This window comes from Lemur catta, chromosome 25, assembly GCF_020740605.2.
Source record: "Lemur catta isolate mLemCat1 chromosome 25, mLemCat1.pri, whole genome shotgun sequence".
Taxonomy (NCBI): domain Eukaryota; kingdom Metazoa; phylum Chordata; class Mammalia; order Primates; family Lemuridae; genus Lemur; species Lemur catta.
The window spans coordinates 4498033-4521201 of record NC_059152.1 but is presented as its reverse complement, the minus strand read 5'-3'; positions in this window follow the sequence as shown (position 1 = coordinate 4521201).

The window sequence follows — 23169 nt, the reverse complement described above, 5'->3', positions numbered from 1 at the left end:
CTGAAAAGTCAACAAGTCTTGCCCTCATTGCTGATAAAGTAACTGGAGCTCAGAGACATTAAGCGACTTGTCCAAGCTATGGAGCTAGAATTTACCTAAAACCAGGTAAATTCCCAAGGGGCTGCCAACTAGCCTGGTTTTGCAAAACAGAAAAGGGGCCTCAGGGGAGAGTTCCTGCATTCAGTGCCAGGTTTGTTTAATACCTCTGCGCTTTAGTGTCCTTATCTGCAAGATGGGGAATAACCTTACCTACCTCCTACTCAGAGAATCGTGGTGAGATCCAATGATACATTGTGTTCCAGCAGTTTAGAACAGTCCCGGCATCTCCATAGTGTTCAATGCAGGTTTGTCACCGTTTTTTTTCCCTCACTAGTTGGGGACCTCTACCTTCCTCGGAATCTCTGTTTCTCCTTCTTTTTTGCATGCATTTTCCTCTTCTAAATCTTACCCTGTAGCATCGTAAGGAACATTAGAGACCAAGAGTCAGCGCAGGGATAGAAAATTCTATCTCAGCTCCCCCATGTTACTCCTATCCCTGGAATTTGGGACCAATTCCTAGCATCCTGAGCAAGAAGTGAATCTGAAAGAGAGAGCTGAGTCTAACTCTTTCCCCTGGGACCTCTTAGCATGGGTTATTTTATTTTATTGTATTTGAGCAGAGCCACTTTGCCTTTGAAGGGGCTGCGGACTCATTTTCCTTAGGGGACTTGGGGGAGAGATGTCAGTTCCCCTTTCAGGCCCCAGGCCCCGGCCACTTGCTCCCCTCATCGGAATGTGTCGCCACTGCGGGGTCGCAGAGTGTGGGCAGAGCTGCCCGGGGCTCTGTGGGCCGAGGAACTCTCTGGAATCTCTGCCACCCGGCTCAGAGCCACCCAGCGCACGACAGACAGGGCCTCAGGGGACGAGGCTGGTCCCCCCCAGCGCCTTTGGGCCCGGAAAAGGGAGAGGAATGACAAATGCCTGCGGCCCGCTGAGAGCACAAAGAGGGGATTATGGCCCCCGGCCCTGCTGCTAATGCCCCGCTGTGACCTCGGCTCATTCCTCTCGTGCCTTTGAAGATTGCCGCGCAGCCGGCAGCAGCGCAGGACACGACCGCCATCCAGGGACCCCCACCTGCGGCCCCCACGCCCTTCCCCAAAGCCTGGAGGCCCACCCAGTCCGGCCTCCAGGGTTGGCGACTGCGCAGCACCTCGCACTGTAGCGGCCTCGGGCCCTTCTCGGGATCCCAAGTCGAGGGGAGTGCTGTGCTCACCCCTGGTTTCTTTCTGATGCCACTGTCCCCGCCAGATACACAGCGCATCGCCAAACTGCTGTGGCTAAAGAGAGGCTGTTTCTAAAAAAGGTGGATGATTTGCAAAGGAAGAAACTCCCAGCATATATTTGAGTTTTCTTACAAGGCAGATTCAGGTCTGATGAGATCGTGGTTGCGCTCTCTTGCAGACCTTCCAATGCCTTATCTTAGAATGGGAGCGACATTCCGGGCGTGGCCTTGTGGATGTAATTTACCTGTGGGTTTGCAGGAAAGAGGACTGAAGGTGAGAAAATAACTGCAAGGAGGACCAGGATGAGAACCCGGGTCTCTGCTTTCTGTTATGCCTCGTGTGAAGGCTGGTCACTCTGAGCCACCTGACCTCGGATTCTTTTGTGCTTCTGTCAATGGAGCCTTTGGTCATTCAGAATGCTGGAGTGGGATTTTGAACTCCACATGTAGGAGAATGTAGGAGTGGATGGGAGAGAGAAAAGCAGGGTGTGTGTGTGTGTGTGTGTGAGGAATACGGTTCTTAGCTTGATATTTTAAATGTCTGTGAGTGGAATGAAGAATGATAAGTTGGTAACTTCCAACTGCGGCTGCATTCCAGTGGGTCTTGGAATTTCAAATTCCCTTTGGCTAGAAGAGGGTAGGGCAGTAGGGAGTGGCTGAGACTGAACTGTTTAGGGCTGGACGTGTAACCCCTCCCCCTGTCCTGTAGAACATGAACCTCAGTCCTCACCCAAACATCTCTGTCCCAAGCCCACAGGCAAGGAGTAGAACACTCCTACTACTAAAGGCCAGGGTTCCAAATGGGCAGTGATGATATTATTTCCTGCAATAAAACCAGCCGAACCAAACAGAAGTCAGAAAGTCATCCTTTAGGTCTTGCAGATATGGGAATCTATTCTTTATTATAGCCACGAATAAAATACGATTTTGTGGAAGCTCCTTTCTAATGAACTTTCTCTTGTTGAACATTAGTGCAGAAGAATCAGCAGAAGGCTTAGTTCCAAACCTTAGTCCTGCCTCTTCCTCTCACCATAACCTTGGACCAGGCACCAACCTCCCTAGTCTTGGGTTCTTTACATGGAATATAAGGAAAGTTCATGGATCAATAAGAATTGAAAACCTACAATGCAGCAGCTATTAAGCCTGAAGGTACAGTACGCCCATGGAACTTATATTCAAATGGAGGAAACACAATAAACAAGAAACATAACGAGAATTACATATTATGGTAAGTATGATGTTGAAAGAGCTGCAACCAAAGGAGACCCTTTTGGAAAGAGCAGCAGTTCTCAAAATGTGTTCTGCAGACCCTTGGCAGGAAGTGAAGGTAGGGGCTGAAACCCTTTCAGGGAGTCCACAAAGTCAAGATCATTTTCATGATAATATTAAGATGTTATTTTCCTGTTTTCATCGTATTGACATTTACACTGATCAGGTAAAATCCCTGGTGGGCAAAACTGACTGGATCTCAGCAAATATCAAGCAATAACACCAAACCACACTAGCAGTGATTGTGTTCTGTACCACCGCACACTTGCAAAAATAAATAAATAGTATGCCAGTTTCACATATGAGTGTTCTTGATGAAGTGGTAAAAATTATTAACTTTATTAAATCTCAACCTTTGAATACACATTTTTAAAATAGTTTGTAGGAAAGTGGGAATTATGTGTAAAGCACTCCTGCTATATATCACAATACTCTAGTTATCCTGAGGAAAAGCATTTGTGCAATGGTTTGAGTTGCTAGCTAAACTAGCTGCTGTTTTCATGGAATACCACTTTGACTTAAGAGATGATTGACAAAAAAATTATTGTTATATAGACTTGGATAATTGGTAGACATTTTCTCCAAAAAAAAAAAAAAAAAAAGGAGTGAAGTGAGTCTGTCACTTCAAGAAAAATAACTGACAGTATTTGTTGCCAGTAATAAAGTTTGAAGTCTCAAGTGAAAATTAGAATGTTGGAAAACTTGTATCTTCCACCTTGAGCTTGACAGATTCTTGGTGCTTAAACACTTTCATGATGAGATCATTGTTGATATTAACGAATGGGATTTTTTGACTTTGTGTAATGAAATGTGTTGACATTTGAGAGATCTCGGTGAACCACTGTTTCTCAAATCATAAGTGCACAATGTTACAAAATCATGAATGCGTAAAAGATCCTTTCTAAGTGCATGTGTGCCAATGAATTTTAATGTCATAGAATAGAAAAGTTCACTGATACAATTTCATATTCTGCATTGCCACTAGTTTGGAAACTACCACATATCAAATGTGGGTATAATATCAAAGAATATGTACATAACTATGTGAAAAGGCTATTAACATACTCCTTCTTTTTACAACTACATAGCTACACAAGGCCAAATTTTCTTCATTTCACTTCAACCAAAACAATATATGCCAACAGATTGAATGATGAAAGAGATTCTGTATGGGAATCTAATTGTTTTCTCTTAGGCTACACATTAAAGAGAGCTGCAAAACTATAAACCAACACCACTCTAATTGTTCTGGACAAGTCTAGTCATTTTCCATAAAAATAAGTGATTAATGTTGGCACATAATGAATTTGTTATTATTTTAAGTGAAATTAACATTATAAAAACTTCTCAGTTTTCATTCCTAATATGGAAATACTGATGAATATAACCCACACAAACAAAATCTCTCTCTCTCTCCTCTCCCTTTCTCTCTTATTTTTTTTAAGACTAAAATATTCAAAATATTGAGACTCTTGAAATAAGCTATTCAGGGAGAGCTTTTCTGAGGAGGTGTTATCTGCTGAGACACAGAGGAAGGGTATTCTGCAAAAGGGAACATGAGAACAAAAGTCTAAAGGTGGGAAAAGGCTTGAGACGTTCAAGGGAAAGAAAGGAAAGCCACATGGGTTTATAGAGATTATTAGTTTCAATTAAAAAAGGCACATGAAACTCCTTGGTATCGTGCCTGGCACACAGCATGTGATGAACTACCAAGTAGAATTAGATTCTGGAAGGGCTGCATGGCTAATGGCTGGAGATTTGCAAGTGAGTACACACATTTTGCACTCATGACAGCTCTTCTAGATCATTCGGTAGCTAGATCACTTAAGTACAGTTCTGCATTCTTTGCTTTTTTCTTCTAAGAACGGACTATGTGTCAGAAGATCCACCTTTCAATCCTGGTGCATTAACTTTGGACAAGGTAGTTAACCCTGCGGGATCTCAGTTCCTCCTTCTGGAAAATGGTGATAATAATCCATGCTTCCTTCACAGGCTTTGATGATGATCAGATGAGAAGGAATAAAACATAACGCAGAAAATACAGAGACCAAGAGCCCCGCTCTGGGCTTGCACTCCCCAAAGGCTCAATAAGCATTTGTTACGTGAATTGTGTTTGAACAAAACAAACTAGAGTCATCGGTCAGTATCCAAGGGGGACTGGTTCCAAGACCTCCTGCAATACCACAATCTATGGATGCTCAAGTCCCCCGATATAAAATGTGTAGGATTTGCATGTAACCTATACACATCCTCCCGTATACTTTAGTCTCTAGATTATGTATAATACCTAATACAATGTAAATGTTATGTAAACAGTTGTTATACTGTATTGTTTAGGGACTAATGACACGAAAAAAAGTCTGTACGTGTTCGGTACAGATGAAATTTCTTTTTAGAAATATTTTTGACCCTCAGTTGGTTGAATCCACAGATGCAGAACCCATGAATCTGGAAGGCCAACAGTACTCTGTTTCACTGGGTGAATATATTTGAAAACACAATCTCATGAAGCAAAAGCCTTACCACTCCCAAGCCACCCATGCTCTGTACAGAGCAATACACGGGGTACAATTCCCTCTTCGACCCGTTGAGTGTCCTCGGGGTTCATGATGGCTTTCTAGAGCCCACAAACATGTAGTCAGGAATATCATCATTGCCCTCAAATTTTATGATTTGACTTGTAACAAATCAGGTGATAAGATATCTTAACAATTATTTACTGTGGTTGTATGTTACTTACTAACATATTCTTTCCCTTTCTTTGGCAAGGTTTCTCAATCTCCCAAACATATTCTTTTAAATTACTGTAGTGGAAAGGTCAATCAGCTAAGTAGGTTCTATTTAATTCCTTTCCAAACAAACAAAAACAAATGAACAGAAACATGCATGGATTGCTTACTATGCACCAGGCAATTCCTCCTCTGGCCTCTTTATAGAAGGTATTTTGGAAGCGTTGAAATTTGCTCTCTGCTTTGAGATTAGGAGGCAAAACTCCAGGATGCTGGCCATTTGCATATTGATAATCCTTGCTATCTCTTGCTTTATTTATCACGTATCTTTTTAGGGTTATTCCTGAGGAGTGCCATGTGTGGGAGTGAGCTCAGAACATCTCAGGCTTTGGTGCTGCTTGTGGGAAAGGTCATTCTGCTCTAAGCTAAGATCAGTATGTACAAAAGGATTCAGTCAACCAGGCAGAAGACTGATGGGCCTCTCACCTACACACCGCCTCATGCCACAATGCAAAACAGCAGAGAGAGAGTAGTTGTCACAGAAGAGACAGGAAGGTGGTGCTTCTTTTTTAAACAGTCTTCTACTTTAATAGGTCCTATTTCCTATTTTACAACAAGATTATTGTCACCTATTTGACTCTAAATTTTCCTTAATCCATTCCTTGACATAATTCTTATACAGTTTGCTTCCCTCTTTCTAGAAATTTTTGTTCCAATTTAATTTTTGTTTTGCAGGAGTACTTCCTTGAGTAAGTTTTTCAGAAAGAGAATAAAGTGGAATACGTTTAGAATCCTTGCATTAAAAAAATATGTTGAGTTTGCTCTCATGGATGAAGAATTTATTGTCAGGTATAGAAATCTGGAATCAGACAGCTCTTTTTCTAGAAAGCCTGAAAACAGTGCTCACTGATTTTAGGGTTGAGTATGGGATGGTTCCAGAATGATTTTGTTTGTTTTAAAAGGGGAGTGCCGTCTTGTCTGAGAGTTGTAAGATTTTCACTCTAAAGGAAAAATTGTCCCAAACCTGGCCTGGAGAAAACTTTTGGCATGATGTATTTCTCAACTTTCTTCTGGGAAGAAATGAATATTTCTGATAAAATGCTTAAGCAATTTAAAAATAAACTTTAATGAGCCTAAAGAGAGCCCACCTCTGGGAAATTAGCTTCCCACCCACCCAGTTGACTGTCAGTCAAAAATCTAATGATCTTTAACCAGGTCTTTCCTAGATAGAGCCTCCTTTTCCCCTATAAATGTGTCTACCAAGAGAGGAATCTCTAAGTTGGTCTGTTCCTTTGAATCATGTTTGAAGAAAAAACTTTGACAAGTACGCATAACTCAGTTTTCTGAAAAGTTTTTCTTTTTAATCTTCACTTTTGGAGTTCAGAAATTTCTCTGGGACATGTCTAAGTGTGAAGATGGCACTGCTGTTGATGAGTCACAAATAGGGCAAGCGTAAGAGAGCCACTAATTTGTTCCAGGATTTTTTACCTGCAGGGAATGGGGGAAGCCGTTGGTTGTGGACGGAGGGTTTGGGGAAGACGGTTGAGGTGATGGTGAGCAGAGACATGCTCACATCATCAAAAGCACCCTAGCAAGTGCTTGCCAAAACTCTGTGCACTTGAAGAGTCAATAAATAGTAAGTGCCAATTTGAACCATGCCTTTACCTCTTCTAGTGACCCCAACCCTGAGCCCCAGTGCAGACCAGCTGAATAACAATTTCTTGGGGTGAGGTTTAAGCATCGTGGCTGGGGTGATTCTAAGGACAACCAGGGTTGAGAACCACTAGTATAAATATTTTCCTGCTACACTGCTACATTATTCTTTTTAGGCAGAATCCCCACTGCTCTTACCTTTATTCAATTTCCCCTAAAGTGTCTTCACTTGGCATACAGTATCTTCACTCACTTAGATTTTGTTGTTTGTTTTTTTTTTTTTTTGATAGGGTCTTGCTCTATCACCCAGACTAGAGTGCAGTGGTGTCATCATAGCTCACAGCAGCCTCCAACTCCTGGGGCTCAAGTGATCTTCTTGCTTTAGCCTCCTGAGTAGCTGAGACTACAGGCGCACGCCACCACACCAGGCTAATTTTTCTATTTTTTGTAGAGACAGGGTCTTGCTCTTGCTCAGGCCGGTCTCGAACTCCTGGCCTCAAGTGATCTTCCCACCTCAGCCTCCCAGAGTGCTAGGATTACAGGTGTGAGCCACCACAGATTTTTTTTTTTTAATTTAGTCATCAATGCAACAACTGTTTGTAGAACTTCTCTTTATGCCAGAACCGTGCTAATGATGGGGGCCTCGGTAGGGGATCCCAGGCAGGGTGAGTAAGCATCCTCTTCCCTTTCTGATCTGAGACCCAAAGGCACTGCTCCCAAGCTCTCACTGCTGTCACTACCTGGGACATTGAATGCTTTGCTTGTCCCTGGGTTCTTAAGCATAATGTTCCCTTGTTCTTACCCCCCAAATTGACTGCCACCCAATTACATGTGCTCATATTTCTTCAGTGTATCCCTCTCTTGTTGGAGGCAGTAGGTAGGTAGAGGCAGGGGCCTCCCTGAACATTCTTTATTGGGGCAAAACTACTCTGGGCTGCAACAGTCCTTGGTCACTGCAGCACACGGTAACTGGAGACTCCAAATGAACAAACATCCACAGAAAGGTGGAAGGAAAAAAAATGACTCAAAGATCGACTCTCAGAGCCTCTTGACCTATATACACCCCTTCTTTCTCCAATCATTCCAGCGTTTCCTGCTGTCCTTTTCTCATGAATAAGGCATCGGGGCCTTTTCTCCTTCTCTTCTCCGGGTAGACGTCACCAGGAGCAGCAGTGGAACGACTGGGAATTTAGTGTATATTTGGCTGAGTATAAAAAGGAATATACGATTTTGTGGACAATTTATTTTCACCTCATTCATTCTCAGGGGCCCCTGGCTTTCGCCTCATTGGTTTTCTGTGCTCATTGACTTGACGCCTGCTGTTTATGGGATGTCGCCCCACGTCTTCTCAAGCCATCTTTTTTTACGGCCTTGGCAACTGTCTGCTCTTGGCTTGAACCAGTCTGAGCTAATCTCAGTGGTTTACCTATTTAGTTCGACACTGGTTTTTTTAGAAGTATGAGACTGTGTAATCTTTTGATTATAAATGGGAGCGTCGGAAGGGATCTCACAGATCATTCTAGTCCAGCTCCTGCATTGCATGTGAGGATACCAAAGGCCGGGAAGTTGGAGGATTTGGCCAAGGTCACAGAGCTGGCAAAGCTGCACAACTAGACTGCCTTTTTTAGAAAGAAAGAAGGAAAAGAAGGAAGGAAGGAAGTCAGACCAGATGTGTCAGTTAGGAAACTTTTGGCTGCAAGTGACATTCGACTCAAACTGGCATTTATCACCTCGGCTATCAAGAAGTCCCGAGGCAGGGCAGGCTCCAGGTGTAGGTGATTAGGCCTCTGGCTCTGCTTCTCGGTGACTCCTTGCCCACCTGTCCCCGTGTGTCAGCTGTGTTCTCAGAGCGGCTTCCCTCGGGCACCAAGATGACTCCCAGCGGCAGCAGAGGCAACATGCTTCTTTGCTCACATCCAGACGGAAAGAGAGCGAGAGGGAAAGAATGCACTGGAAGTCTCCCCCTTCGGGCCGACTGGCCCCATGCGTGGCTCCAGGCCGGAAACGGTTGGGAGAGGACGGCCATAAGCTTGTGTCTGCATTCCCGAGCCCTCTCTGGCAAGGGGAATGGGATCACTATGGTTCACCTGGGGCGCTCGGCACCCAGCTCTGGAGAGGGGGTAGAGTCAATTTCCCACGTGAGTTTCATGGAGGAGAGGGGTATCGGGGTTCCCTTAGGGTGCAGGAAGGGAGGACTGGGTGGGTTGGGTAGGCAACAAATGCATCCCCCGCGCCAGAAACCATCAGGTGGTAACTTGCATAGGTAAAGCACGTGGCACAGCGCCCGCTTTGTGGCAGGTAGTAAGTGACCAGCTCTGGGTGCTGTTCTTGTCACTATTTATTAAGCCCTAGTGACTTACGGGATGAAATACACCTTTTCAACTTTACCTGCGTTGGGGAGAGAAGGGATGAAGTGGGAAGTGGACGGGCCTGGATGCCTCCTGCTTGTGGAAACTGTCCTAGGATGACAGTCGCCAGAGGGAAAGAAAATAAGGAGGCTCCCCCATCTGATTTGCAGAGGAAGTGCTGGTGTCGGGGTCACCATGGAACCAAGTGCCTATGTTGAGGCACGAGCTGTATGGAAACCCAGCCTGAGTAGGAATCCTTGCTGCTTCAAAGGGACTTTTGAGCTAGTGCAGAAAAGAAGGAAGATTACAGCCTTCACCTGAAAATTCCCTCTTGAATTAACTACAATCCTCTCTTGCCAAAAAGTCACCTTTTTCAGGCAGGGTTGGCAGTATGAGTGACACATCAGAGTCGTAATGAGACCCCCAACCAGCTATGTGCTTGCCTTTCTCCTGGGTCGTGCTTTTTCCTTCTTACTGAAGTTTTTCTATTTATTTCCATACATGAATTCTCAGGGCAGAATTCCCCCCACGCCACAATGCATTGTTTTGACTTTAGGCCATTCCTCCAACTTTTTACTATTCCGAACACTCCTCCATCCATGGTCCCGGCCTTCGGGGGCTGCTCCCTGGGGTGTGTGTTCGATACGGGGAGTGCTTGGGAGGTTTGTGCAAAGCTTTTTTCGAGAAACTTGCAGTTAGATAACATCCCTGGGTCTCAGGGATCCTTTTTTAAGCATCACCATCATCTACATTAATCATCCTGTTTTCGATGCAGAGATAAAGGATGTGGAACTGTTTCTGTGGGGATTGGGGAGAGAGAGGGCTGTTTCTAGGAGCTGTTTCTCCCAGCCTGGAGAGGCAGCTTCAGTCTGAGTTGTGGGGGCGTTGTGGAAACGCTTCTGGCTCCTGAATTACAATAAGGATTTGAATCAAGAGAGCCCACAAAGATTCTGCCCATAAAGCTGTTTCACTCTCATTTTCTTTTTTTGGAAGTGAGGCCCCCAAGTATTAATGTTTTCCCCCCCCCACCGAATGCAATTATGGATGTGGAGTGCAAAAAGAGAGGGGACTCTCAGAAATTATTCTATGTCTCTATTTTTTTTTTTTTTTTCCTGAATAACTTACTTGAGTTCTCAGAATCTTCTGGAGTGTGTGCTGCTGTTTTGTGGGTCGGGGTGATGTTGCTTTATGCGGCTGGGGTGTTCTGTCTTTTTCCCAGGCTTGTCAGCTGCAGTGAGTGCCCTGTTGCCTGTGACGCTGCTGTCTTCGGGCACCCTGGCTGGATGTCCTGGCGCCCTCGCTGGCTGGCACAGTCTGGCCCCGGGTCCTAGAACGAGTCCTGATAGAAAGACGTCTGCAGTCGCAGCCCTCTCCACCATCCAGTGGCGCTGAGGACTAAATCAAATGCCCCTGCAGACTCAGAATGCCACGCTGTGTCACGTCTGCTAACTTTCTGTGCCTGCCAATGTCCTTTGCTGCCAACCAGCTCCAAGGGTAAGCCCTGATCTCCTGCCTGCCCCGAGAACTGCGGCATCGCACTTTGCCCTGCAACGGCCATCCCTCGAAGGCTGCCTGCCTTGTTCTAGCACTCCTGCCTCTGCTGGCCTCTCCCGAGCCGAGTCTGGCCCTGAGCCCCAGCCTGCCGGGTGGATTTCTCCCACTGCACGTGGCTCTCGCTAACCTTCCTCCCTGAAGCTGATCCGTGCCCTGTGCTTCCCTCCACGTGGTCAAAAGTCTCAACCTCTGCCTGGTTTCTGATTCCCGAGGGCATTTCTACTGCCTGGGTTTGTCACCTCCTGGAACAAACCATACTGATGCAGTCTGCATCATGACTGATGGGGCCAGGCCCTTGGACATGATATCGTAGCCCAGTGGTTAGAAGATGAGGGCTGGACAGTGCTGGGATGTTGCAAAGGATCCAGGCATCCATGCGTCTACCGAGCCTTATGCGTGGAATGTCTTACTGAAATACATTCATTATGTTTTGCAAATGTGTATTGATGCCTCTGCATCTAATTTAATTAGATGCAGATCCATTTAAAAAGCATGACTGTATTCACAGCATCTTCTTTTTTTTGTCACTGTATATCTTCTCAATCAATCAGCGGATGACAAAAATACAACACAGGACAATGTCAAAGCCCCAGAAAGCCCTCTTTTGCAGTCATTTTCTGCACTAACCTGCTCTCACTGATCTGCTAACTCCCTTGGGTTGCAGTACTCTGCCTGCAGTAGCAAAACTCCTAAGAAACAGCTCATTCTGCATTAAATATGAACCTTTGCTGGAAGCTTGTGCTGCCAGCTACAATAGGCAGGGGTGTCAGGGTTCACCCCTCCTGACCGATCTATATAACTGTCTCCAGGCACGTTGACTGCAGAGTTGTACTGGCCTCAGAACAATTAACGATGTCATGTTCCAGAAGGAACAGTCCCTGGTCCTGAGCCTTGTTTTCACTGTGAGTCTCTGAGGATGTCCACATCCTTAAAGGCTAACAGAGGGTGGAGTCTTAGAGATTTCCAAAACATATGAGAACCCAACTTGGCTCCCATTAATCTTAGAAACAAGTTCCAGCTTCTAAGATACCCTGAACCAGCACTCATGTAAATATCTCATTCTGCAGGAATGGATAAAAGGAAAAGGAAGCAAGAACAAGTAACTTCCAAGTTAATATTTTGCCAAGACTAACCCAGGGTGGACCGGACTGGAAGTTTCTGATGGAAGAAGCTGGGATTCCTTCCCCCCCCATCCTCCTACCCGACCTATGCCATATTCTCCGTGTACTCGGGTGTAAGTCTCAGATATTGGATTCCAAGGGTAAGTCCCTGATCGCTGGGGCTGAGCGAAGCCTGGCCTTGAACCCGATATCACCTTCTAACGGCCCCTCTGAACCTTGGAGGTTATTACAGAGGAAAGGAGGCTCAAAGCCATAACAGAAGAAGGGATGGGGCCGAGTGCCGATTCCCAAAAAGCTTGTTCAGCACCAGGGTGGAAGAAGAAGTCTCCCTGCCTCCCTCCGGCCCAGAAGAGCTGTCCTTGTTGTTGAAGTGAAACATCCCCCACCGGTCTCCTCTGTTGGGGAGAGTTATGTAAATAATGTGTGTGTCTCCGGGAACTCCATTGTCCTAAGTGGAGGGGAGCCCCAATGGAACCTGGTAAGACTATTCAGTCCAATAATGGTGGGCATTGACCCCACCCCGCCCTTTCTGAGTCAGCGCACGCATGCTGGAGAGCTAACCTGTTGGGCAAGTTGTGGGCAGGAGAGAAGATGGAGGCCTTGGAGATGCCACACCAACACCAGTGACCCCCACAAAGGAAAACTGAACTCTGAAAGCGAGGATGATGATAACCAAGCTCCCTTGATCCTGCCTGTTTAGGGAGAGCTCTGCCACCAGCCTGGGACAAACGTTCTAGGCCTCTCTTGTCTGGACCGTGAGAAGAACCAGGACCAGTGAAGGGACCTGGGCTATTGCCATGGCAATAGCAGCCCTTCCTCAGATATGGATGGGGAGTGCTCATCCTGGACCAGGGGCTGGGCTTTGTGCTGCGGGCACAATGCGGAAAAAGGTGCCCATGGTTCTTACCTTCATGGAGCTTAGAGTTTGCAGAAAGACTCAGAAAAAGAAAGCGAGAAACAAATACATATATAATTACATATTCTGAGCAGGAAACAAATGTGCACATAGAGAATGAGAGCAAATTTCCTTTTCATAGGGAAGGCTGCTTTTGCGAGGTGACGTTTAACACTGAGTTATAAAAGAAGAGAAGGAATCAGCCTGTGGGATCAGAGTCCTTTGGGTTGGGGGAAAAGTCAGTTCAAATGTCCTGGGGCAGGAAAGAACTTACTCCTTTGACGAACTTAAAGAAGGTTTCTCTGAGATGAAGTCATAAGAACCGTTTTCCTAATATCACTCGGTGGCAGGAGAAATGCCCACGTGAAGATGGACTCATTGAGAAACTGCAGTTAACTCGTAATCTGGAGTTTAATCCCAGTTATCATTTCAAAGGGAGGTAAAAATGCCCAGAAATCTGTCTTAACACACTGACCTCGAATGCTGCTGCCTAGTTTTGCACGAAGACTTTCAGTAGTGCTGTGATTTCTACCACCAACTGGAGTTCAATTTTGTATCATGACATGTGCCTTTAAAAACAGGAGACGACTGTATTCTCGGTGGCAAAAAGAAACCCCCCCCAAATCACCCAAAACAATATGACTAGAAAGAGGAAGTCTTAGAAAAAGCGAAGAAGGGAGCCAAGACAGAGACAAAGCTCTTATCTGCACAACCCCAGATGCTGGTCAAGAAAAGCTCAGGGAGATCAGAGACAAGTCGCAATCTGTGATAAACAGATGGGGAGACCCAGAGGGCTGTCCTCAGTGGTGGGGCCTGCGAAAGCCTAAGGGATTGGATGTGGGGAATGGAATTTTCTAGGCCAGGTCAGGCTGTCTGGCAGTGTAGTTAGTCCGAGGAGAGCTTTCCTGCGGGACCAGGGACAGATCCAGGTGTGGGGGCCAAAGTTTACAGAATGTGTGTATATGTATGTGTGTCTGTGTTTGCACATCTGTGAGGATCATCACACAGTGACAAACACAAGGACCCTTCCTGAGCTTCAGCAGAGTCCTGGGCAAACGTGGGAGCCCGAATCCTAAACTTCATTCACTTCTCAATCCCTCTGCCCATGTTCAAGACCCCTCATTCAAGGCCATGTGACTTAACTTTACTCGACATCGGAAAGAGGCACCAAACTTGGGTCACACGTCGAGTCCCTGCTGTGGGGGTGGAGAGAGGGGGGGAGAAAGGAGAGCCAGACAGGTCGGAGTTGACCGTCAGGGAGGCCATGGGGGCAAAACTGGGAGATGGCTGCCATATAGAAAGGGTGACAAGAGTGGACAAGCCTGGCAAGTGGCGGGTCTTCTTCCTCCTCTGCTAAGTGGCAGCGAGGATGCTTTCTTGACATAGGGTCTTTGATTAGCTTCACCCTGAAACGGGATTGTCATCACTGTTGGTAATTAACAGGTGATAGACATGCCTTCGGCTCTGCAAAGTGCAATGCGGGTTAAAATCCCTTCATCGTGAGCTAGCCTGACCTGCTGAGAAGAGCAATAGTGGAAATGGACTCAAGTCACTTATGAAAACGGAGAAAGGCTTGTTGTCAGGGCCCCCCACTTTCCAGGTCCCCAGTGCCCTCAGTTGGCCCCAGCAGTCAGCCACCCCCACCCCAACCCTTCGTCCTACCCTGTTGGTGATTAGAATTCGCCATCAAACCTACGATTCCCTAAATAGATCCCTAAACTTTAATTCCACCCTGTCTGCTGTCCCTGTGAAAACGTGAGCACACAAATGACCCCAAACTGCCTTAGGGGCTTGTGATATAAGTGCTCTGATCAACTTCAACACAATGAATTTATGCTCAGATTGGAATGGCAGGCCTCACGTACTGTCTTTCCAAGAAATATTTCTTTTTCATTGAGCAAAAACTTACTGAGCATTTCCTATGTATCAGACACTGAATCAGGCCTTGAGGGTCCAGGGAGTGACTATGAGAAGGTCCCTGCCTGGAGGAGTCTGTCGCCCAGCAGGGGAAAAGAGACACAGTGATCCATGCAGAGCACAATCGGGGCATTTGGAAAGAACATTCTGTAAAAAGAAAACCAGGATGATTGTTAAATGTTGAGAACTCAAATGCTGGTTCCAGCGTGCACGGGATATACTCAAGGACAGAGAAGTCTTAGCATGTCCTTTATGTGACAATCTGTGGAAAGTCACCCCGTAGGGTAGCTTGACCCATCAAGATGGCGGCCACTGACTTGGGGGTCTTGGTTCACAAGTCCCAAGTCTTTTCTGCCCTGGACCAAATGATCTCTGAGGTCTCTTCCTGCTCTCGGGTGGGTAGAACGTAGACTGGAGCTATTTCACAGGAGCCCAGATGAGTGGCAGGAAAAATGACTGCTACTTTATTTTTGAGCCCTACCTTCGTGGAGAGGATTGCACAGTGCGAAAGCCAAAGATTGACTTCTTATGGTCCAAGTTTTGCTTTTGGACAGTCATGTTACTCTTTCTATTTGCAATGGTTTTAGAAGTTATTAGCTGGGGTGCCAGAGCGTACCTGCAATTTTAGAGTGGCTACAAATCTATTTGTTCCAGATTCTGGTATCCCGGGGCTAATCCTCACCTGACTATAAAAGTAACTGTCCAGGCAGGGTGTGGTCGAGAGAAACAAAAGGCTGTAAATCGCTTTGAAGACATTTTGTTGGGGGATCTGAATTGAAGGGTGATAGAACAATTTGGTCGTGCTGAAAGAGATGATCATATAAAAGTATAACCTTTGGTAATTCGTTTCAAGGAAGTATGGCGTGCTGTCTTTGCTAATTCAGAGCACAGATCTGGTCTGCCCAGGGTTTGGTTACGTGGGACACATACTGCATTTCTCATGCTTGACACTAGGACAGTTACTAGGTTGCAAATATCTATATAACCTTAGTTTCCTGACTCTATGTGCCAGGTTCCTGCCATGGGAGTCTTAAATGTTTATAATGACTGATAGATGCATATGGAGGTGCTAAAAGCATTACTACCAATTGCTAATATTTGGGGGCCCAAAGAATTGTTCTTATTTCCACTTTCATGTCTGCACAGTTATCTACCCAACTGCTACCAGGGAGTGTTTCCGTCTCTGCAACTCTTCATCTGTCCTATTCGCATGTTTGATTCACATGCTGAAAGTTCCACATAAAATCAAATAATGCTAATAACATTTTCATATTTATAAATCTTTTAATTTTTAGCATGTATCTTAAAGTTATAGTAGAAATACCTCTGTATTTCATATAACTTTAAAACAGTTTTAAAAGAAAATTTGTAATATCTCGGATTTGTTTAAAAAAAAAACCACATTTTTATGTCTCCTTTTATTACAAAGAACAAAGGCTGAAAAGCTGCAGTTTCTTTCTACTGTGGGTTGAAATGTATCCCCCAAAGAGCTGTGTTCAAAGCCTAACTCCTGATACCTGTGAGTGTGACCTTATTTGGAAGTTGGGTCTTTGCAAATATAATAAAGTTAAGATGAGGTTGTACTGGATTGAGGTGGGCTCTAACCCGGTGACTGGTGTCCTTATAAGAAGAAGGAAATTTGGACACACAGACACACAAGGCCACAAACCAAGGAATGCCAAGGATTGCTGGAAACTTCCAGAAGCTAGGAAGGCAGGGGAGGATCCTGCCTTAGAGCCTTCAGAAGAAGCATGGCCCTGCAGACACCTGCAGGTTAGGAGTTGGCCCTTCAAGCTTCCAGAACCGTGAGGGATACATCTCTGTTGTTTTCAGCCACCCAGTTTGTGGTGCTTTATTTCAGCCGCCCTGGGAAACGGATGCACCTTCCTTCCCCTAAACTTGCACGTTAGCCATTGGGTCCCTCGTGCAGTGTTTGCCTTTTGAAGGGTTTATCAACACCTGTGCTTGTTTCTGAGCCAGTTGGATCTTACAAATGACTTCTTGTCTTATGGGGCACACAGAGTCCCAGAGGAATTTTAGCAGCCAAAAAAAGCCAAAGTCTCCGTTTCCTGGGCCTTAGTGAAACAGCCTAAGGGATGAGTCAGGGAAGATGGCAAAGGTTGTTTGTCACCAGAGTCGAGAACTTAGGCTCAGAAAGTTGTGCTGCTGTGTTGATAAGACCTCAGGGATTTCCATTACCAGGGATCTGATCATCTTGGGATCCCAGCAAAGGATTTGGATTCAATTAAATAATGACAACAAAGTTTTATCTTCAACACGTGTAGCTCCTTGATTTGACCATGGCTTTAATAAGTTCTATAAAGGAGATGGTGGCACTTGATATAATTTTATTATTTTATAATTTGTGGTTTTCAAGTTTGAACAGTCAGGAGACTTCTTGTGTACTCCCTGGTCCCCAGGAAATTTCCCTGCAGTTAGGATAGGCTACCACGTGATGGCCGGTGGTATCTTGTCTCACCACTGAAATGTAACCCATGTGTTTTGTCCAAAAGCTAGATGACAGCCATATTTTATTTTATTTTGCAAAATTAGCCATTATTAAAACAGATAAGCATACTGCCATGAAGTAGCACCGTGAATAATCTTATAGCAGCTGATAAGAAAGAAAACGAGTTTCTCTGTGTAGTTGGATCTTTTTGTAGAGCAGATTGTTAAGCATTATGTATTTATTTAAGTCTCAATCTTGTAATGAGACTCTGTTTTGTTTTGTTTTAACCTGTTATGAATTTGGAGAGTATATAGGCTGGGATGGAAGGACAGCTCTGGAACTCAGAACACAAATTATAATAAGATGCATACTTTCTCCCAGGCCCACCGACAGGGGCTACCCAATGACCTAAAATGCTAAATAAATATACAGCAACCCAGCCAAAGAGACAATGTGTCCACAGAAAGGATATAGTCAAAATAGAAAATAGGGTTCAAAGAAGCAGAGTTTGCTCCCAGGAGGAACACTGATGTCTCCTTATAGCTAACTATAGCCTCAGTTGCTCTTTTGAGCTCGATTCCCATTTAAAATGAGTTAAATTATAGTGACATTTCACCTAGGTATTCTCATGGAACCTCAAAACCAATATGTCCCCAACTAGCACAGTTCCCAGCATACAGCAGGTGCTAAAGCAATATTTTTGAAAGATAAATGAATAAATGGCTCTCTTAGTGCATCCAGGGCATTAAAAAAAAAAAAGAAGAAGAAATTGCTCAGAATTTCTTTTATTAATTAATGTCACCAACGTTAGATTAAGTTGTCAAGCCAGAAACCGCTAAGTCGATTGACTCTTCCCTCTGAGGCTGTCCCCAGCCCATGCATCACCAACCCAAGGCAATTATCTGCTTGCGGCTCCCTGAAGAAAGCACACAGCTTCTCGTCTGCGGGACACCTGGAGGCCTGGTGGCTCTTAAGCGCGTGGCCTGGCCGGGAGAAGCCTGGCCACCTCCTCCAGGCAGCTCAAATTCCTCCCCTTGTTAAAACACTGGCAAACTTCTGTGTCATTGTTGTACGTCTCCCAGCCTGATTAAAACCTGCCCCGCCAGAAGCCCTGTCTTACCTCTAAACACCAGGCGTTCGGTCTCCATCCTGTTGGGACCCGGTGGAGGAGGACATGCTGGTGAAGTGCATGGAAGGACCCGGTGCCAGGCGAGCGGAGGGCGACGGACACGCCGTCTGCGCTGGCTCTGGTCGGGAGAAGCGCTGGGTTCAGGGAGGCCGCAAAGCAGGCGCAGGGGCGGATCGCTGAGCGCAGCGGTGCGTGCTGGAATCCGCAACGAGCAGCAGCTGAGGGCCCACTGAAGCGCAATTGGTAGCTGAGTTGCGACACCTGGGTGTGCACCGTCCTTGTCGTATCCTCTGCGGTCCACACGCATCCCCAGGGTGGAGGGGCAGATTCAGGAGTGCAGTGGGGTGACCAGCCATTAAAGGACAAGCAGCTCCGACTCTTTCTTCTTCCCGGAACACTAAATGCAACTCGTAGGGTGGAGGGAAGGTTCCAGATGGAGTGGAGAGCAGCACCCCGAGGACCGTTGTGAGCCCAGTCCTGCGAGAAAGACAACTGGCACCCCGCAAGTACTGGTGGCCGGGCCTAACGCCCTGTGACCGCAGGAGGAACAGTGGCCCTGCCTGGGGTCTGTCTCTGTCCCGGGCTCTGTGGTCGTGCGCTGTACTCCTTCCTCATCAGCATCACTAAAGAGGTCCCTTGATGAAAGTCAGGGCCCCAGGATGGAGCTTTGCTCATGCTTGAATGTGCTTCTGTTTCATCGTCCAGGACTGGAAAGTTCTGCGAGCAATGGGGCGAGTGATAATTCGCACATGCCTGGCACCGAGCAAGTTCACGGAGCAGGCGGTGGGCGACGCCGCGTGCTGAGCCCCCTGCCCTGCCACGCTCGCAAGCCTTGCTCCGGTCCTCCGGAGCGTCCCCGCGCCTTGGGACATCATCAGAGCACGGGGCTCCTCCACAAGTCAGCGGACGCGGCACTCTAGGCCCTTTTTGTTAACTGTTTAGCAGACCTTGAGCCTCAGCGTATTTCCCTTTGATCACAGACAACATCCAGGGTAAGATAAGACCATTTCAGCCTCATGAATTGATTGGAAGGATCAACTGCCCCAGCGCCTGTATAAGTGAACCCTGGCAAAATCTTAGGCCGGTCCTCTGGGGACCTGGGTGTTTATTGCAGCGACACCACTGGTTGGAAGACGGACTGTGGTGGGATCATTTCTGTTCTCCAGGATGGTGGCTCCCGGATGATGGTGGCTGGAAAGTGCCATTCTGCGACTAAGTTGTTGACAGTCCATAGCAAATGTAATAGCGATTATGGAGGGAATTTTTCCACTAAATTCAATGTATTCACTTAGTCTGAGATTGTATCTGAACTCTGTATTCTAGAGTTAAAAAAAAAAAAATGCCCTTTCTACCTGAATCTAAGCATGAGTAAACAGACGAATCCAGAATGTAGAACATTCCACAACAAAAGAGTCGATGTTATGAAAAACAAATTTTTAACAAACTGTATGAGAATGATTCTAGATTAAAGATACCTAAGAGACATAACAACCAAGTTTAATGAATGCAACTGGATTAAATCTTGGATGGAAAAAAGGTCCATAAAGGACATTTTTGAAACAACTGGAGAAATTCAAATATAAACTGTTTATTAGGTTATTAGAATTTATGCTGATTTTCTTTGCTAGGTCAGTGGTACTGCAGTGGTTTTGAAGAAGTTTTCCCCCTTAGGGATGCATAAGAAAGTATTTAAGGGGGAAGTTGCATGATGTCTGCGACTTTTGAATGGCTCTGCAGAAAGAAAAGTTTGAGATAAAGCAAATGCGGTCAGATGTAAACAATTTGCGAATATAGGTAAAGGAGATGTTGGTATTTATTGTGATATTATTTCAGCTTTTCAATAGGATGGACATTTTTCAAAATAAAAAGCAGGAAGAAAAGATTCAATTTCTCTTGCTAAAATATTTTGTTGGTACTATATGTTTGGGATGTACTCTTTTGCGTGGTGCAAACAATTTTAAAATGAAAGCATTTTAGAAACAGCGTAACAATCCCCTTTCTTTTACAAAATTATAGTCACAGGTGATACTTGCTTTGTATTAATATCCAAAATAAAAACTTGGGAACCCCACGTTGCTGCTGTTTCCTCCTCCTCCTCTTCTTCCTCCTCCTCCTTTTAAGAATGTTACTGGTCTAGAAATCTAGATGCTTGGAGAGTGCTGCTCCAGGGTTTGGCTTGTGCTATTCAGTGTTCTCCAACATTCTTCATGGCATGGCAGGTACAAAAGATGGTAATATTTGTATGGCCATGAGACGAGGCTGCTGATGTCTGAAGGTGACTAGCCCAGTAGCTCTGACTGCCCCCACGATGAAGGGGTCACATTCCTGGCACCTCTCTCCCCCATGAGCCACGTGGACCACGAAAGTGTGCCATGATCCACAGATTAGGAAACTCGACTTCCATGCACCAGAGTGCAGAGACCTGCTTTAATCATGATTTGAAACATTTGCTTGAAAAAAATCTATCTAGGATATGTCCAACATGGTATGGGTTCATACGTTGATACTATGAATGAGGTTTAGGTATCACTGTGTATTTGCGACAGCACTAAATGCCAGCACGGTGACCCATCTCCCGAATGTGTTTCCGTCTGTGTCATCACTCATCACAACACTTGTTATGATGGATCTCGAGTTGTAGCAAGGTTAACCGGGAGGCAAACTCCTACAGGACCATATGGAGCAAACTCAGGAGCTAATGTTCTATCTCTGGCTTTTGTGATTCAGCCCAACGTGAATGGATTGAAATGAGGCAAGAAATTGACACTGAAGACAGAAGACTAGAAAGGAAGACTTAACCCAGCTGGATCCAGACTGTTCTAATGAAGTAACATTTCATGTTTGAAGTTCAAAATTCTGTAATTCTAAATAATTTATTTAAATGTATTTAAATTTCTCTAGCAGGAGGCTGCTCTAATAAAGAGGAAAGAGTGATGACTGGGCTTTAAAAAAGAGGTCTCTTAACCACCTACTACATCAGAATAGCCTGGTGAGTTTCTTAAAAACACAGATACCTGGTCTTCATCCCCAAGAGTTTTGACTCAGTTGGTCTGGCATTCTATTTGTGTCACCAAATACCAAGGCCTAGAATCAACGTAATCATTTATCAGTCTAGATTTATCGTGCCTTTGAGCCTCTAATCGGGCACTTCAGAGCTCTCTACGTTGATTGAATGTCTGCATTGTGCACCAGGGAGTATGCAAAAAGTCAAATCACTGGGCCATTGCTTAATTCCAGACTCACATTCCAACTTCTTTTTTCAGAAGAGAAATTTGATAGTCAAAATAAAATCATGGGAATAACATGATCCTACAGCCCGGGATAAATGTAAGACTTTAAACTGATGCTGAGAATTGCAAGATTCAGTTAATGTGATTAAAATCACACAGGTCTGAGCATCCCAGTCACAATGGTGATGATTACAACTGTGATGATGATAGGTAACTCATAGTATTTACTCTCTGTCAGACCCTAGTCTAAGTGCTTTACCCCCATTAACTCATTTAATCTTCACAACAACTCTATGGGTTATATACTATTATTATCATCCTCCTTTTATAGATGAAATCAAGGGACAGAGACATTGGTTCTAGACTTGATCTCATCATTAATTAGCTGTGTGGGTTTGAATACACCATGTACCCCTTCAGGATCTCAGTTGTCTGGCTGGATTAGTGAATCTTTACAGCTCCTTTCTACTTGACGGTTCAGTAACTTTGTGATTCATTCATTCCTAATGATCTCTGATCTCTTTGTTTCATTTAACCAAAACAACCCACTTCTGCCTGTCTATCTTATTGATTTGGTGCAGTGGTTCATTCTTTTAATGTCCTTGCCGTACTTTGTTTTCTATTAACCTCTGTTCCCGCTCCCTCAAATTCATCTACCTTTTGACAGACGTCACTTCTAGAGGTAGTATCATCAATGCTGGAGTTTGAGGACTGCCATTTAGGAGTCAAATACAAATCCTGGAACATCAGTTAGTCAAGTAGTGTCATTTTCCTGAAAATAACACAGTATAGAAATGAGTGACAAAATGATGAAAATGACAACCATAGTAACTGAAGTACCAGCTGGATCATGACACCTCAGTGAAAGTTATTGTCACCTTTTATGCCATTTTCATGAATGTTAATCATACAGCTGCTACTATCCTTGTGATTTAAAGAACAGTATTTATAGTACACTAATATACCCGATAATGATGCAACTAAGAAGATAAAAATTTCCATTCTCCTTCCAAATTTGAAAGTGTGGATAATGAGATTAGGGAAAGAGGTAGAAAAATACTCAAGAAACTTAAGAGGACAGAGGTTCTCTGTTTGTTCCAAATGGACAGTATTTTTCTCTAAGGTGAATTCTTCATTCCAGAAAAACAGCTATCTAAAGAGATGATATCAATGACATCAATGTAATGATAGAAAATTTCTAAAACACCCAGACCTTTTTCTCTGCTTTGCATTGGAACTTTGAAATGTGCAGTTTTCTACTTTGTTTGCAAATCTGCAGGTTCTCATGGTCACCATATTAAGAAGTTATCTGAAAGAGGCCAGAGAGATGAAAAACATCCTCAGTGATGGGGGCCTACCTGGCACTTCCAACACTCGATTCTGCATTTCACATGAAACCATGAAGTTTGTGATTCCTCCAAGTATTCAAATGACTCACATCCATGAAGGCGGTAAATATGTTGGGCCAAAACACCATCGGAAACATCTTTGTCAGCAGGGAGCAGAAGTTATATTAATTAAAATGTACCGAGAAGGTACAGGGTGCACTCCCAACGAGTCACAAAACTATTTTAATCCTAATTAAGGATGTTCCCTCCTGGCATCTTGCAACAC